Source organism: Lagopus muta, chromosome 1, assembly GCF_023343835.1.
Source record: "Lagopus muta isolate bLagMut1 chromosome 1, bLagMut1 primary, whole genome shotgun sequence".
Lineage (NCBI taxonomy): Eukaryota > Metazoa > Chordata > Aves > Galliformes > Phasianidae > Lagopus > Lagopus muta.
This window is the reverse complement of record NC_064433.1, coordinates 84519257-84537378: the sequence shown is the minus strand read 5'-3', so window position 1 is coordinate 84537378 and position 18122 is coordinate 84519257. Positions and strand designations below refer to the sequence as shown.

Here is an 18122-nt window from a genome sequence, read left to right as displayed (position 1 = left end):
TTCTGAACTTTCATTTGCATTGCACTCTATTCTTTTTAATAATTAAATGAGCATTTAGTACAATAACAATATCTGAGGTTGGGATTGGGAGCAATTCTTTTTCATCTGTTTCTCATCGTCAGTGAAGTAATATGGCACTTACGTACATTGAAGTTTCTCAAAAGAAAAGAAATAAGATCTGAATAAGCTAAACTATCCAAATTAGTGAACTTTCTCTTGGTGACAAATAGCCCCATGGAAGGTATCGGTTAATTCAGCTCAAATCTTTAAGAGGTAATTTTGACAGGATTCTGTACATGCAGAAAGTTAAACAGAGTAACCAGAGAAAGGTTCCTAATGAAATCTTAGCTTCGGTGGTGAAAAAGTCTGTCTAGTTTTAATAAAAGCTTGATTACACTGTGTTCATGAGGGTTTCTGCAAGTCTGCCCTGATGTCATATAAACTTCAAATTCGGCATAGTCAATAAAAGGCCACTTAATATGGTTTCATATTTTGAGAGGTTTCCCAGTGATTACCCAGCCCGTTTTCTTGCCAATTTGGAATCTGAGTTTGCTGAAAGAGATCATCCTGTGGAAGGTGGTACTTGTACAGCATGACGATGGGTAGTGAACTGGTTGAGACCTGCCCCCTCTCCTTCACTTCTTCATTTTGTGACCTTTCACAATTGAGGAGACTGCAGCTTGTCTCCCAGCAGCTGGTTTCTAAATTGGGCCTGAAAAATGTAAGTGTGATAGGTGATATCTGATCAGAACATACTGATTTAACAGCCACCAAAAGCTACAAAAGAATGTAAGGAAAAACAATCAAGTATTGTCTCTTTATCATTGTATCAAATTTCTTTGCACAGTCCCTAGTGAAAGCCTTTACTGATGGCTTTCAGCTATGTATCATTATAATACATACAATAAGCATTACATAATATGAAAAATATGCCATATTGAGCAATGAAACTAGTCTTAGCCAATCCTGTGGCCCATATCAAAATGCTCTCACTAGCATTCACTGTAACAGCACTTCCTCAGATGCAGTAAGTTACGGCATATCGTCAACTTAAAGTTCATACATCTGCCTTAATGGTTTTTGCATATCACTGTTACAAGTAATGGCTGCAATTTCTTATGAAAACAACCCTCTTTTTTTTTTTCTTTTAGATTATGGTGTAGGTATTCTTTGGCCATGTGATCTTCCACTGCTGTATTTGCTTGGCTGGGTGGGGAAGTCCTGTGTGTGTGTCTGTCAGGCAGTAAGGAAAGGAGAGAATTCCAATTAAAAGAAAAGATAAATACAGTAATGATAAAACCATAAGAATTAACAAGAAGACATCAGCGCTTAACTGATTTTCATTATTGGGTCTTACTGTAAATAGTTGAGTAGACTGCAAGTTTTCTCCATTTAATGGGGCAGTTTTATAGCAAGGAATTTGCAGCATAAATACATCTGAAGTGCATTTACCAGGATGGCAGATGCATATTTCAGGAGTTCAGATACAAGGAGCTTTGAAACAGGTCTTCTCTCTTAATATATATTGATACATCACTGAACATTTGGGCTGGAAATACAGAGACAGCATTGGAAATCACACCTGCTGTCTTGAAGTGTCAGGGCTTCAGTCTAAGACAAGTCATGAGCTCATGTACTTGAGGAAGGGCTCTCGTGCCCAACTGCTGTTAGAAAACTTCTGAAGTGTGTGAGTTCTGAAGTTACAGTACTGTATTCACTAAGGTACCAACTGCAGAAAATGTCCCATAGCAGTTACCTGGCATCTTTATGAGGGTGATTCTTCCCTGTGATTACTTTCTCTGTGGGATTGAAATTTTGTATAGTTTTCTACAGTTTAGAGATTCTCACTTGTCATTTTGGACAGTTTTGAAGAATACCATTCCAAATACAGGTTGGTGAGGTATTCATAGGCTTAGAGACCTTCAGTCCTTTATTTCCAGTTAAATATTAAAAAAAAAACAAAAAACAAAAAAACAAAAAAACACCTTAATATGTTCCTAAAATGTTGAGTTATTAAAAGCACATGCCTTAAGATTTGAGTGGCCAAATATGACACAGAGTACTTAGGTAACAGATTATTAGTTTTTTTATATTGACAACTCTGTGTATTCTAGCAAACAGGCATGGTAAAGGGGAAAATGACTGGTGGCCATGGAGTGAAAAGATGTGGACTTGGAAGGGCTAGCAGAGGATAAGGAGGAGGAGAATTGAGGTTGATTGCTTATTAGCACGAACTTGACCGCTAACTGACCGTGTTTAGTAATGATTGTTCTCTTGAAGTATTAGATAAATGTCTTGAGAAAGTAAATTGGCTCAATGAAGCCAGTTATTAAAGGTCATCAAAGAGAATCCTGTAGTGACATTTAGCATCTAGCATTCAGACACTGAAGAAAAACACAAAATTGTGCTTCAAGTTTGGTGTTTTGCTTCCTGAGTGGGAATGATTCACTTCAGCTCCCAAGAATCTCAGCTTCTGCTCAGAGAGCCTTGTGATGATCTTCTAAGCATAAATTGGCAGCCACCATCCTGCTCAGGACTTGCTCTGCTCTTACTGGACATGCAGCAGGTAAAAGAGCCCACTGGGCATGTATGCACGCACAACAGTGACTGCTGTAAACATTTATGTTTTCTTCAGCCTGCATATTGGTAGGCAAGACATAACAGAGACCTGGTTACAATCTTGTTTACTCGTTCAACACTTTTAAGATATAAATATTTTTATTCTGTTTTTGGATATTTGTCAACCACATCTTGGGTTCAGTGGGAAACCTATAATGTAATGCTTGGCAATGGTTGTATGTTATGAGGATGGTGCCGTGAGAAACAGGATGCCCACATCGTAGCCTGTTCAAACAATTTGTCAAAGTTTTACAGCCATGCTCAACACCATGGTATGCAATTGCTTACCTAGCCCTCAGAGCTGCTGTGGAAAGGGCTGGGGAGGCACTCAGCATTATCTTTTAAAGGATCAACTTCAAATGCCTTTTGCTTTGTACCTGGGAAGAATTTTCCCTGTTATCAGCACCAGTTTTGCCTCTTGCCTGAGGTCTGAGGTGAAATTGCTCAACCATCTTAAAAGTTGCCAGGAAAGTGACCTTGGTGAAAATTGTATCAGGCATTAAGCTGGGGAAGGATGCAGTATTAACATGTGGATCTGAAACATGAAACCCTGGAGTGGAAATAAGGTGAGGGCAATATGAGAAACAACTTATCTGTCTAGTGTTAGATGTATCTGTTGGGCCCAGGCTCAAGGGCCAGACTTGTTCTGAGTACTGTTTGCTATGCGCAGTCCAAATTTGAACAGGGCTTTTCTTAAGAGCTTGTGGACAATGTTAATGCGGGCGAAGGGGTGGGAATGCAAATGTAAAATCAGCTGTGCTACACCCATGAAATTAGATTAGCACTATAATTTTTCTTGCATTCATTGTGAAATAAAATGCAAGAAGAAAGAGCTGCTTTAGCAAAGAGGAGAAAAAAACAGAGTGAAGGCAAAGCAGAAACGGGCAGAGCACACATTTGAAGCCACAACTATGAAGACTGAAAAAGAATGCATGGCTTAAAGGAGGCAGAGAAATAAAGAATAATTGTACATTAAGAATAAGGCTATAAAACATTTGCACCTTTTGGAAAATGCATTCTGCATTCTAAATGCCATCCACCTAGACTCTTGGAGTAGCTTTTTCTGAAACATGGTGTTTTAAAAGAGTGGTAGTAAATTCGTCTGAAGGACAAGTAGAGCCTCCTAAAAGTAGTTGTGTCCTCTTGAAGAAAACTTCTCTCTCCTCTTCACAAGGAGCTGAAACTATTCCTTTCCCTTTCCAACCTCAGTTGCTTCACAATCAGAATTTCAAATCATGCAAAGATGCCTTAAAAGAAAATTGGAGACCAGACCTGTTGTCCCTGTCTTGCCTGCAAGAGGGGAGGCCCTTCTGTGGACACAAGTTTGCTTGAAGTTAGAAAATAGCTACTATCCCTGTCTCATCCAGTTCTCTTCTTTGCTTTGGAGTCCAACCCTCAGAGCATTCCTCCTCTTCAGTGTTAACTTGACCTTGCCATGGTATGAGTCAAACTATTCAGATCCTTGGGTGTCTTCAAAGAAGCCCTATTCCAGGACTAGATCCCTTCCACCGTATCCAGCTCTAAAATATGTCCTTATATATACCCTTATAAGAAGGTGTCAGCCTTTTTGTCTCTTCTCGATGAAGATTTCACTTCAGAGGGAAACAAGTGAAAACATGAAGGACAGAGAAGCAGTGCTACATATGTACTTTTCCCAGATAAAAACTGTTTGTGTGTTCCAGACTCTGTTGCCTCGTATTTAGGATGCTCACTGATCCTCCAGTGTATATGGCAGCCCACAAATATTTGCAAGGAATACAGAAAGTAGGTGGAAATTATCTGATGGCCAGCAATATTTGCAATGCAGGGTGAAGTCCAGGAAGAAGCTGAAATCTCTTTTATACTTTTTCTCTTGTTCCTTCTTCCTTTCCCAAGTCTAACATTCAAGATTTAGAAAAACCAACCATAAAAAGTTGTTCTGCTTCTGTTTTACATGCAGGTGGTGCTTCTGTTAATATAGCAGGGAGGATGTCTGCATAACCTGTGTCCCACTCACACTGCTACACCACCACTGGATAAGACCCCCATGACTGTTTCACTCTCTGTGTACAGACCTTGCCCAACTGCTGCACAAAACAACGTTTCATCCTTCATTACAGATAGAAACATACATGTTGTGGCATCACAATAAATAGACCAGGATTTGTTTTTATAACCTTTGTCTAGCTGTGTGTCGCACTTACAGCTTATCTGTTAACTTCAGCAGAAAGCTGGGATGTTTTGAGGCTTCGATACCACTTCACAAAGTTGGCTGGGAAAGCATGATTTACATAGATGGTAAGATCCACCATGACTGTGACTTTAACTCACAGATTTCCACTATGAAAATTATTAACTTACCCTGGAAGCTTTCAGAATCTTTATTTTCTCTTGGTGTCCTGTGACTGTTCAGCCCCAGGGTTTAGCACCCACCTTGTTATGTGCTTTCTTATCTCAGTCTTGTTTTTCCTCCTCGAGCTTTGGGCCTGCGTCAGTGCAGTTGCTCCTGTCCATCAGTGATAGATACAGAAGTGTACAGACTTGTGATAGTGGATAACTGCTAAATCTTTGCCAAGGAGCAAAGCGTGCATATTTAAGATATAAAAGTAGCCTTTCCAGTGAGTGCCATAACAGAACACATTTCTACTTCTGTTATTATTAACTCCCCTAGCAATTGATTTAATAATATTTCCTTTGTGAGGTTAGTTTGGTGTTTGTTAATTTGTTTGTATATTCAAAACTCCTGTGTTACATAAAAATTTCAGGTAGGAATATTCAGCCTGCAAAATTAAACATGTACATTGGATGGCAGTGGAGGTGTTGAGTTTTTTGAGTTGAGGTATGTGGGGTTTGGTTTTACAGGACCCAGGCTTCTGGACTTGTGTACAACGGAGAGAGGACTCATTTTTCCCTCACAAGTTCTGCCCAGCAAGTGGATGGTCTGATTTTGATTAGGGCTTTTAGATGCAACAGTGATACAGCTAATAAGAAAATGATGAGTTGGTGAGTAGCTGTGTGCAGTGCTATCCCCTAACACGTTGTCAGAATGCCAGGGTTGTCAAAAGTTTAAGAGGTTAACAGCTCAGAGGTATTCTCCTTGAGTGGTGGTAGTGGAGCCTGGTGCTTTTACAAGTGAAGGAAGGTATTGGGAGTCCAGCTATGGTAGTTTATCTCTGTTGTATCCATAAAAAGAAAAAAGGTAATTTTCCAGTTTGTGCTGCCTCTTGCACTTAGCTGTTCTGTGCAGCAAATAAGTCCTATTGCCACAATTAACTATCAGCCAATTTACCATATTTGGATTCCAGAAACAAAATGCAGTGTTTAGTTCAGCTTTGAATGGCAAGCAGTTCCTTATGGAGCTTAATTGTTTTGTTTACATGTAGTTAGTTACTTACCATGTGGTAAGAACAATGGACTGACTGGATTGTTATACTCGTGATCAGAAGGAGATAAAACACGGGAAACAGCGAGGCTGGATTTCTTAAACAGACTGCACATCAAATCTAGACTCCACAGCTGGTTGCTGCATTGTAAACTTGCTGCATGGTGTACTGTTTGTCACATTTGTGCCACTCTGTGCTATATTTCAATTTCTGAAAGCTGAGCGTCACCTTTCTGAGAGTTCTCGAGTCTGTGACCAGACCTGTCAGACTGCATGCAGTAAACATGAGGCTATCACAAGAGGCTTTGGCCGGGATTTCTGTCATGTTGCAGCAAAGGCAGCTGCTTTTCCTCTCCTCAGTAAGGAGGCATGGCAGGTACTTGAGGGAAAATGAGCTTTGGTTTCTTGACTATCCACAGCTCTTGTGGGATCAGGGAGCAAAGCAGAAGATGCTCCACTTGAGCCAGATATCTGCTAGCCAGTTATGCCTGCTGCTGAAAGAAGCCCTTTTAAAAAGAGTGCTCCAACCATACCACTGTGCTCATTATCATCCACTCTTCCTAACTCAGGCACTGCCTTGTGATCCAGCATGATAGGAGTGTATGACCCAACACGTTTTCCTGCTTATAACTTGAGATGGCCATTGATAGAGTAGCAGAATCTGCCAGAATAGCAGAGACAAAAGGATTTTTTGCTTAGAACTCATGCTCTGATGGAGTCCCCAGCATCTCAGGGGAACATGGGGCTGGCACCAGGTTTCCCAGTGTAGCAGAGTAATGTGAGGATATTCCAAAGATTTTTATCTGTTTGCTTCTTCATTTCATTGATGGCTTTTCCCCTCAAAACATCTGAACCAGAAGTCCAAAAAATGTTTGCTGAGAAAGACTTAGTTTTTACTTCAGGTGGTTTCTGTAGGTGGAATGGGAGCGCTCAGTTATACCTACTTATACTTAAGGACTAGAGTGGGTGTTTTCTGTTAATTTACCTAAAGTTGAGTAAGCTGCACCCTTGTTAATAAGTGGAGCAAGCCTTTTTGCCAATGCTACGAATCAGAAAACAGGATTCTAAAGCCTTTCATTTTGTGAATCTGCATGCAAATGGGAATAAAAATAGAAGCATGGAGGAGCGCTTGTACTACAAACCAATAGAGCCTAAAATCATATTTAACCTACTGTTTCATGACTGAGTGGTCATCTGATGGGTATAGAAGTGTGCTCAAATCCTAGATGTAGTTTACAATTGCCACCTCAACTTGAAGAGAAGTGAGTAATTCTTTATATCTTTTATAGGAGTATATCTCAGCAGTTGTTGCTCTCTCTAGGCTTCAGTGCAGATATAATGTAGGGCAGAAATCTTTCCTCTGTGTTTGTGGCATGTAATGCAAGTATCTCAATGAGACCATAATGAGAGTGGTATTCTAGAGAACACCAAAAGTTATCATTACATCATTATTTCCTTAAACTGACAGACTATGAAAGAAATTTAAACTCTTCTGAAGATTAAGTAGTAAGAGCCCTGTTCTTCCACCACTGCCCAGATACAATGTGAGCTGCTTCTAAAGCTGGAGGCTTTTCCAATAAGGACTACTGTTTGTTTTGAATTTACTAGCTTTTAGAAGCATGGTATAAATTGAAAGGCTAGCATGTCTGCTCTTGCTTTGTCAATATTCTCTTTGTGTAACAGATACCAGTAGTCATCAGTACATCCAAACACCGAAAACAAATAAACTAAAAAACTTTAGAAATGTATCTTGGAAGAGGGGAAAAAAAACTCACAAGAATCAGTTACATTTCTCACAAGAATTCAGCATCTGAGTTGGGGCTTTCAGGAGGCTGACCTGGAAAATTTCCAAATATGACCCTCATAGGGATTTTCATATTGTGGCTGTTTGCACTGTCCTACAGATTGATTTTTCTTATGCAGCCCCTAGCCTGATGTTTCACCTATTAAGTTGCCCTCTGTGGACAAGACTCTGGGAACCCCTATGTTAAATAATCATCCAAGAAAATCTTTATTTTGGAAGACAGACTGAAAAAGATAATCTGTTTTGTCGAGCATTACCACACCTCTCCAAACATACAGTCTCCTCATCTAGATGATCTCATGCATATATCTGTCAAAGTTTTTGCTTTGCTTTGAAACAGCAATTGCAGCAAAACAGTAATGTATGTAACATATAAAAAGTTCTTGGGTGAGATCCAGTACAAACATCTCATGGTGAAATCATTCCTAATATTATTTAACAGGTACCTGGTGTTTGGTCCAGAGAAACCGGTCACGAGTATGTGTTCCTTAAATGAATGGAAGATATGAGCTTGGACATTCTGTGAATGTAGGGCAAGGAGACATGGATCATAATCTGTCTCTCACCAAGAGTTGTCAAGTACATTCCTCCTCTGCTGTTGGCAGTGAATTGTTGGTACTGTCATAGCTGCTAAACAAGTAGGAACTCTTCAGTACTCCTTACCAAAGTAACCTCATTTAGAAACTCTCTCTGTGCTCTCTGGGAGGAGAGGGAAGCAATATTGCAAATCTCTAGCTTAAAGAAAAACGTCTGGTAATACAGAAGTTAAGTGAAGGTTAACTAACCTGCTGGAGCATCACAGGCTGGAAACCTGAACGTTCTGGCAGATGTCTTCATTTTGGGAACTGAGCAGGTAGCAGTCCTGCCAAGTTGCCATGGTCTTTCTCACATTGTGGGAAGTAGCACTGCTGCCCGGAACTACAAGCATCCTAGATGAGAAAGTGAACAAGGTAAGAAGTGACTCCATAAAAGTAAATACCTAGATTAAAAAAAATAAAATCAAAAAGGAGAACAAACAGACAAAAAAGAGTAAAAAGCAGCTTGAACACAGTAGATATTGTGCTACCTTCGGGAAAAGGTGTGGGCGTTTCCAGTGAAAGAGATAATACCTACCTATGATTAAATCTAAAAGAAAAGCAAACAAACAAATAAACCCAGCAGCCTTACACAATTATTGTTTTTCAGCTTTCAAAACTGTTGTTCTGGAAAGTTTTTGCAAATGGTTGATCCAAAACCTAGGCTGATCAAATACATAAATCTGCCTCCGGTTGCTTGGAAACAGGGAATGCCTGCTGTTAAAACTGATCCTGGAGGATCTAGGATGGAAGTTCGCACATAAAATAGACATTTTTCCCCTTTTTCCATGTCTCAGAGCAGCAACATGAGAGTCCACAGTAAGGTCTATACATCCAACCACATGCATAGTATAAAAAGTACCCTGAGGTATTTTATGACAGATAAAAGTTTATTGTAAATGCTGTATTGGCATTGGGGTTGCTGTGTCTGTACTGCTAAAAATAGGGGAAAAAATATCAGTACTCTCTGTAAAGGATAGCATGCACCCATTGCTCCTTTTTTTCTCCAGCCAGTTTATTATGGGCCATAGTAACTATGTTGTGCATCTGTTTTTGTTTGTGCTATGAAGGATAATGAGATTAAACAGTAGATATTTTGACAGAATGTGGTGGGAGTGTTTATTCTTTTGCCTTTGTTCTGTTCTCCATGCAGCCTACTTAAGTGATCGTTTTCTATATAGGTGAGTCTTACAATTTTCAAGTTTGTTTGTTTGTTTGTTTGTAAAAGATCCCTGAAAAATGAGGTGTTGTATTCCCAGAATGCTTTTTTCCTGCAGAACGTCTGTCTGTATCCACCCATACGTCATCTTTTTTCTTTGTCTGTAATGTGTCTTTGATATCTCCAGGCAACCAAGAGATTGGTCTTTAATCTATCTCGAGCTCTTGAGTATTGCTCAACAGTTGTGTAAAGCTTCTTTCTTTCTCCTTCAGTGAAGATAGCACCAAGTTAGGAGTGTGTAATGGGTTGGGCTTTTTGCTTTTGCCAGGGGCTGTGATCTTATAGGTCTGAAGGTGGAGAGGAATGTTCCTCACTTCATTCAACACAGGTGCCTGAGAGTCCTTTCCTCCTCCAGTCCTCTTAGGGTTCCCATTAGGGACTTTCTTCCCTGGCTTTTCTTCTGTGTGACCAGGTAGGCATTGTAACATGTACATGGCTGGTATGGACACTAGCCCTAAAATACAGTGGAAAGAAATGGACCTAACACATTGTCTATTTTCTTGCTCCTTGGTCAGAGGCTATTGTGGATCTAAATAAAAAGTTAGCCCTTCTAACCTGGTTCTTCACTGAACATTTCCTATAAAGATGCCAGGCTTAATGACTTGGTTTGAGTATCATAACCTCAATGCTTGTGACTGCGCTGTGGTTGGGTCTTCAACTTTGTTCTATAGCTTGATGTTCTATTCTCCTGAAAATTAAGCTGTAATGAATGAAATGTTTGCATCAGTGCTTTCTTACCAAGATGCACAGACTGGTTTTGAAGATAAATGCTTGCCTGCAGACAATGTGCTAGGCTGAAGTTCACTTAAGAACATTTTTTTTTCTTGGAATGGCTCGTGTAACTTCTTAGCATACAAGAAATTATTAAGCTTTCACTTCCTCCACTCCCATTTCCTGTTTGGATGTTGAAAGGAAGCCCTAATTGCTAATTTGTGATTAGCCAGCAACCCAGACCAAACTTATTCCCATGGGTTCACACGGTGCTTGCCTGCGCACATACTGCCTCTGTCCATAGCAAGCAGTTGAGTCTCACGTTTCACGGTGGGAGCTGTAAACAACCTGCTTTTCTTCTCGGGAATTCATTGCTTGTGTTTTGGGAGCAGAGGTGAAGGAGACGTGGAAACATTGGATGCTGTGAGAGAGAGGGGAGGCGAGAGTTTCCTCAATCTTGCTTGCCCAGGAGATGGCGCTGTGCAATAGTGGGATTTTTACCTGTGATGTGGTGCTGTTGGTAGGGTGATGGTGCTTTGAGATGCGACAAATAAGCAGGGTTCTTGACTTGGTGTCAGCACAATGTCCTGTACTTCTCTTAGGAGGCCAAAGTGCTCAGTTGGTTTGAAATTTGCTTTGCACCCCCATTTCAGGGAAAAAAGTATGTATGTATAGTACATGCCTGAAAAAAATGGTCTTTAGAGCTGCTGTAGGATCCTTCTTTCTGTCCTGTACATACTGGTGTATGCTCCTGTTCACGTACCAATTGCTTTGGTATTGTCCTTGTAAACGGAGCCTGCAGAGCTTTAAGGCATCTATGACCACACCTGCAAATGCCTGAGCTGCTTCATGCTGCCAAATGCAGGCCAGCACAGCTGAGCTACATCAAGAAAATCCACCTCTTCTTCCTTTTTGTAATGTTGATAAGCTTGAGAGTGTTTCCTTTTCTTCCTCAAGTAAGAACCTGAGATTGAGGGAGTGTACAAACCTGAGGAGATCTTTTGATCTTGGAGAGGATTTACTGCTTTATAAAATCTGAGGTAAAATCTTCCGGTTTTAATTCTGAATAAGGTAAAAATGGGGTATTTATTTCTTACCACACAGAAGTGTTGTTTTACAAATGTGTTCCTAACATATTTAAAGCGAGAAATACAATGTGAATGTTAAATGTTTTTGTTACTATTAATTTAATCTTAAGCGGCCTGTGTGTCTGTAACAAAGGCTTCTTAGCAAACACATGCCCTTTGAAATAACCTGACCCTTTCCACTTTTTCAATCATTAATGGTTTCCTGGCTCTGCGTTTTAGGAAATGTCGTCATAGTCTGAAGGAACCAATAAAAACATAAGTCACCTATTTTGTCTGATCATTTTATGCCAGGATATTTGAGGCGGGAAGCTGTGGAGGGACGGGAGGGGACTAATTTGTGTGGATGGAAGATGTAAAAGTTTTAATACCATTTTAGTATCGCTTTGCATATTAATCCTCTAGTGCTGTGTGAGCAATAGTATTTTTGGAGTTCATGGGCAGGGACTCAAGATAGTTTCAGCAACTAGTTAACTAGGTTCTCTCCTTGACCATGCATTGCTTCAGTGCCTGAGGAAACGAATGTCACATGAACATTTTGCTCATTTTGGGCTTATGTTTTCTTCTACTAGAGAAGGAGAGTTCCTTTATTTTTATGTATACATACATACATATATATATATGTATATATGGCAATATGTATGGCAGTGCCTTAAAACAAAAGATATTGGTAAAGGATTATGGAAAAAATACTCAGACATTGGCTTGTTAGGTGTGGTCAATGCAGATTGTTTCTCACTATATGGGAAATATGATTACTTGAATTAAGGATCTACTGTATAAAAATCTTAATACAAAGTATTATAATAGGACATCATGAAAGGCATGCTATGTCTGTAGCACGCATATAGTGATGCGGTGCTCCATTATAAATGCCACCATTTGCAATGGGCTAAATCCCACTATCCTTAGAAGATTTTGATTCTCTCCTTACCAAGTCAAAGCTTCCAGCAAGTGAGTCCTGACTATGATCTTTTTGGGTCTGCAAAGCCACTGTGCAGGGTAATTTTTCCCCTGCACTACTCCCTTCCCTCATGAGTTTCAAAGTACCCCTCAGAGCTTAGATGAGCTATGTCATTCCTGACTTCTAATGTGTGGCTGCACAGAGCTGGAAAAGGCTGCCAGTCCACATTCGTCCTCCATCTCTTTTCAGAGTTCCTTCAGAGAGAACCAAAGTTTATGCCTGTTTTTGGGAGGCAGTGCACTGTATTTTCTCTTCTCTATTCCATCAACATTGGAGACGAGTCTAATGTTTGTCAGCAATCTAGAGAAACTGAAGAATAACACTTACTTCATCCTCCACAGCTATTTTTTTGGAGATGAACTGCACTGAGACAAGCAACTACCACCAGTGCACACTGTGGCGTAATGTCTTGCACAGCCTTTCCCCTCTTTGTTCAACTTTCTGACTAGCAAAAGTAAATACAGTCTCTTCACCTTTTTGCTGTAGCCTCAAATGGAGCTGGTGTGCAGTTGTCAATTCACTAAACATTCCACTTGTGTGTAGTCTGCAGTTCAGGCACTGCAGGCCCATGTTCAAAATTCCTTGAGGATTTCTGATATGTACAAAAAGAGGTCATGGTTCCTGAGTTAACTTGGGATCGGAGTCCAGTCCAAAGGGGAATTACTACTGAACTACTATTTTTATGTGTTGTGAATCAAACAAGGTGTTACCACAAGAGCTGTACAGTAGGCTAATGCCCCTCAGTGAGATTTGATGTTAATTCTTGCCAGGCATCTGTCCCATGTGGCTTTAGGAGGCTTTTTTCTCCTCCTCTAAACTTTATGCACCATATACTGGTTCTTGTTCTTTCTCCCACCATGTGTGTGCATGAATCAGCCCCATGGTGGAGGTGATACAGCCTGCTGTTTTCTACTCGCAATTGTCATTTGGAGATACTGCTTTTATATTAGCAGCAGTGGCTCCCTCACTTTGTGCTTGGCAAGAAGATTGATTATCCTGTTCTTCTTCATATGTACATTTTGTCAGGTCAGGCCTAGGTTTGTCACTTTGTACCTGGCTGTGAGAGACCCCTTTCAAATACCCATTTGTGCTAGAACTGCATGGGATTCCATATGGGAGTCAGGATCTCTGTGACACTGAGGTTATTGCTCAGTCTCCAAAACCTTTAAATATTTTAGGAGAAGCTGGGGTGAGGCATTTTTTTTCCCTAGAGTAACACCACTGGTGTCCTGAACAACCATATGCATTGAGCAGGATACAGAGGTGAAGGAAAAAGTACAATATTGCTCTTGTTGCTGATCCCCCAAATCAAATTCAGAAAAAAGTGCCCGTGGCAGGTGTTCCTACCAACTGTCCTGGGCTATCTGAAAAAGCAAGATTCCTTCTCCTCTTGCAGTCTACCATGCCCTGATTTCATCTCCATTAAGTGGCTGTGGGCCTCAGGGATGTGGAGAATTTGGGCTTTTTTTTCTTATTTCTACTCCTTCGATTGTTGGGGCTTGAGGAAGGAGGAGAGCTGCGCGGTTAATAATTCATTTATCTGCAAATGGGAGCATTCTGATTTGTACTGACTGCAATTAAACTGTCACAAGCTGTGCATGCACCTGTGCTTTCAAAATAAATATCTTATTCTTTCATTTAACATAATAAAATGTGACCAAAACAAGAACCAGATTTAAAAACAGCGTTAATAATTTTTAGTTCCCAGCTTGCCCTCTATTTCTCTCAGGGTGTTGCTGATGGCCGGAATTTCTTTACTTACTGTAGATACTTTGTTGGGGTTTTTGTTTGTTTTTTGTTTTAAAAAAAGAGACCCACAAAAGCAAACAATAGAACTTTCCCAAACTAAAAACTATTCAATCCCACCCAACGAGATTAGTGAAATTGAAACTGGAGAGAAGATGAAGGCAGGCTATTCCCTTACATTGTATTCATATTCTTGTGTCCTAATATGCGAGTTGGCCATAGCAGCTGTGTGAAAATGAATCTGACCCCTTCTATTAAGCTGAATACCAATACCCTGTGGTCTCAGTGTTTGCATCAGATACAAGGAAGAGGCCTTGTCTTCATAAGTGTCTGTGCGGAGCCTACAACATTTCTGGCTCTACATAAGTAATAATAGTAATAAGGCCAAAACTTCTCCGCCAGCTAGTGAAATGAAAATGCTGTACTTCACAGCTATGTCAGTGGAGAATTATATTTCATTAGAGCTGATATTAAAAACCTGATGTCAGTTGTGAAATGTGGCTGACTTCAAATTTGCAAAGCACATAGGAAATTTTTTCGTAATGCGTTGTCACTTCAGAAGTCTGGCAGTCATTTAGGTTCACTCATAAAACTTTAAGCTCTCAAAAGAGGAAAACCCCACAGTTATTTCCCCCCAAACTTTAAAAGCTTTACTCCTACTGCAAGCGCTGTTTTATAATACATATGCAAGTAATGTTCTGGATGCTTCAAATGGCAGCAGTTACAGGGGCCTTTAGTCTGGAGAACAGAATTGAGTAGTCGTGAGAAACAAGGTATTTCAGACATTTAAATGACAGCATTTTAAAAGTTTGTGAGCAAGGTAGGCAATAGTAGTCTCAATTGTTACAGGTTATTAAATACGGAAGTCTATTCTTTTGCCTATTTTTCTTCCCAATTGGTGGCTTACAGGCTTGCTTTATTGGAAATGAATATGTGCATAGCAGTTATTTTGAATGGGTTTCAATGGGTCAGTAAACTGCATAAGTTTCTATGCTAACCTTGTTTTCACAAAATTCTGAAATTCTTTGAAACCATACTTGTACTTATTAGTCATGGTAAAGATGTGGGTACACAGTTGTCAGCTTCTCCAAGTTCTACAGTGTGAAACTTCTTAAAAGGGAAAAATTCTCTTACATTTGCTTGCTAGTTAATAATTAAATTTCTGATGCAGTTTGTGAATATGGCTACTTTTGTGACAGTTAGATTTATTGTAGGAAATTGTAAGTAATACATCATGCTGGATGGGTTTTTCTATTCTGGATTTTTTTTGCTCAGATGTAGAAAACTTGTGAACATACATAGAGTGTAATTTGTAATAGAAAATGATACTGTGGTTGAGTAAATCGAAGTTGTTTGTTGGCTGACAATGTAGTAGTAATAATAATAATAATGATAATAATAATGGTTAGTTTCCTACTGATTTGTTTCCTTTTCTGCTTGGTTAGTTATATTTCCACAGTGACCCAAGCTTCACTGTACTCCCTGCCAAACATTCCACCAGGCTGTTGCATCTAACCAGAAGCAATGCTGGTATTGTATCACCAGACAAGATGTGTAATAGCAGAGTTTGCCCATTTTTTCTTCTACACGTGCTCTGATTATAATCTTTTGTTGTCTGCTGTGACTTCTCACCAGATTTTAAGTAAACTTGGTGTCTTCAGGACTTCCCTCTCCCTTTTGGAACTGGCCAACAGTGAGTGATAAGGGACAATGTCTGACAGAGCACTGTAAAACATACAATGCAAAGCTTACTTCTTTAGGAAGCAGTACTGAATCAACCTTGTAAATCTGTTCTTACAGGTCTATCTAATGGTTCATAGTATTTCTTAAAATTCATTGCATTTCATGGAATTGAAGCAGTGAGTCCCAGTACTGTGAAGGCTGTTCAGCAGGCAGACAGTGGTGAAATGCAAGGTAATCCCCGACCAGGCAGATTTAGCTGTTTCATTTTGAATTTGTCAGCTGATTTGTACGAGCAGGTTGTCTCCAGGGTGAGGGCAAGGAGCCGGATGCTTGTGTGAGGGTTAGCTCAGCCTGTGGGATCAGGGCCTAGGTAAGGGAGTTTGTGTTAGGGTTATCAATTCTGAGGTGGGTGGAAATGAGACAGGTTGGATTTGGAAAAGTTCCTGAGGTGTGCGTCTGTTCAGCTTGTTAACTTTGTGCACTCAGGGACTGTAAAACAAGGGACAAACACTTTGTTTTTCTTCTTCTTTTCTTCCTTTTTTTCTTCTGATGAAGGCATTAAAACACTCTGGAAGCAGAAAACATTCTCAACTTTTATGGATATGTGGTCAGCCAGCTCTTGCTTGTTCCTTTTATAAGCAGTGTTACTTAATTGTATGAAGTTGCTTCTCTTTGATGTCAGTGTGTGTGTTTATTCTTACTGTTGCCATGGCACTGGTAAGACAGATATGTTCTGTAGATGTGTTTGAGCTCTTATAAGATGTGAGGTTTTATTTTCAGCACTGCATTTGTAGCATGATACCGATTGCATGTTCTGCATACCTTACCGAAGTTGCCCTTATTGAAGTTTCTGTTTTATTATTTCTCATTAGCCATATGTTAGTCTGTTTTACATGCCCATGCTTGCTTGCATCCTTGAGAGTTTGTATCTCCTAGGGCTTTTGTATTTTGGGGTATTTTATAGATTAGTAGATACTTACAGTTAGAGACATTATGTCATGTTTGCAATCTTATATAAACATAAACCATGGAGCCTAATCTAGCATTTCTTACAACAACTCAGTAAGCTTGGCTGAGCTACAGCTTATCTTCTAAGGAGGTGCCCCATATTGATTTAAAGGCTTCAGGTGATGGAGAAACTAACATATATTACTTATACAAGTTATTAGCTATAACTCATTACTGAACATAGTCACTGTTAAAAAATGCAGCTTTTCTTAAAATAAAGTTGAGCAAAACAACAGCAGCAGCAACCACAGCCAAAATCAACCATTTCACTCTTTTTCCCCCTATAGCGAGATTTTCATCATGCCAATTCAAATCAAGTAACTTAATAGTTTAGTTTTACTTCTTGCTACAATAGAAATAACTTCTGGGAAGCCTGAAAAGTTTTTCAACTGAATTTCACAATTGGGAGTGTGTTGGAGTTCGTAGTCATTTGTGGAGCAGCCTGAGACACACTGACACCAGTGTTGAATTTCAGCTTTCCTCAGTTATGCATACCCATTATTTTAATGAGACCTATAGCTAAATTCAATGAGAATGCAGTTTTACTGTCTGATGTTAGTCTGTTTACCACAGAAGAAACTGTATGTTCTGTTGAGGGGTTTCAGGAAGAAACCCAGGCACATTCTACATGCAGATATAGGATAGTATAGAAGAAAGCAAGAATTTCATATCAATCTTTTAAAGTAGGACTTTCAATGTTGCTTTTCCCTCTTTTCTTTCTGTCTGTCTTTCTGTCTTAAGTAGCATCCCTAAGAGTTGCTGGTAGCTCTCTAACGCCACAGCTTTGAAGGAATGATGAATAGAGAAGACCAAACTACCAAAGCAGTCATAGCTGTTGCTGGGTTAGCAGAGTCTTATAGAACATCAAGATTTTGGCAGTGGATATAAGAAAAATGCAGAAGCACTATGTGCCATTGCAGATTGCAAAATATAAAAAATCATGTTTTTGAGTTGCAGTGATGACAAATGCAGAGGTTGGATAGAGGGTGGCAGCCTGCCCTTTATCAACTGGCCCTTTATATGGGATATCTACAATTTAACCTAAAAGGTGAGGTGAAGGGACAGAAAAAGCTCACCCCTCTGTTTACTTTAAAGTTTGTAGTTGCTGGAAAATACTTAGGGGCCTCTGAGTTAAAAGTAGTTACAAATGGAACTGCTACTCTCAACTGTTTCCTTAACCCTCCTAACCTGAAGTCATCCTTTGGTATGTGCACAGGCAGACAACTCTGCAATAACTTCTTTAAACTTTGCCAAGTGGGGCTATTTAAGGAAGAAGGAGCTAGTGATTTGTGTCATGCCTCTTCACGTTGGTATGTTCTCATGGCTTGTTTCTTTTTTGTATGTTAC

General features: G+C 39.8%; 2 protein-coding genes across 4 annotated transcripts in view; one reads left to right on the top strand and one right to left on the bottom strand.

The window, feature by feature from the left end:
* Window positions 1-18122, bottom strand: part of FILIP1L (filamin A interacting protein 1 like) — a 204646-nt gene that overhangs the window by 148531 nt on the left and 37993 nt on the right. For all 3 annotated transcript variants that reach the window (XR_007376974.1, XM_048944460.1, XM_048944472.1), the window contains exon 2: window positions 8570-8713. The gene's annotated coding sequence lies outside the window, so the exon portion shown is untranslated. The remainder of the gene's footprint in view (window positions 1-8569; window positions 8714-18122) is intronic.
* Window positions 11225-18122, top strand: part of CMSS1 (cms1 ribosomal small subunit homolog) — a 74240-nt gene continuing 67342 nt past the window's right edge. Inside the window, exon 1 of the mRNA XM_048944703.1 lies at window positions 11225-11329. The gene's annotated coding sequence lies outside the window, so the exon portion shown is untranslated. The remainder of the gene's footprint in view (window positions 11330-18122) is intronic.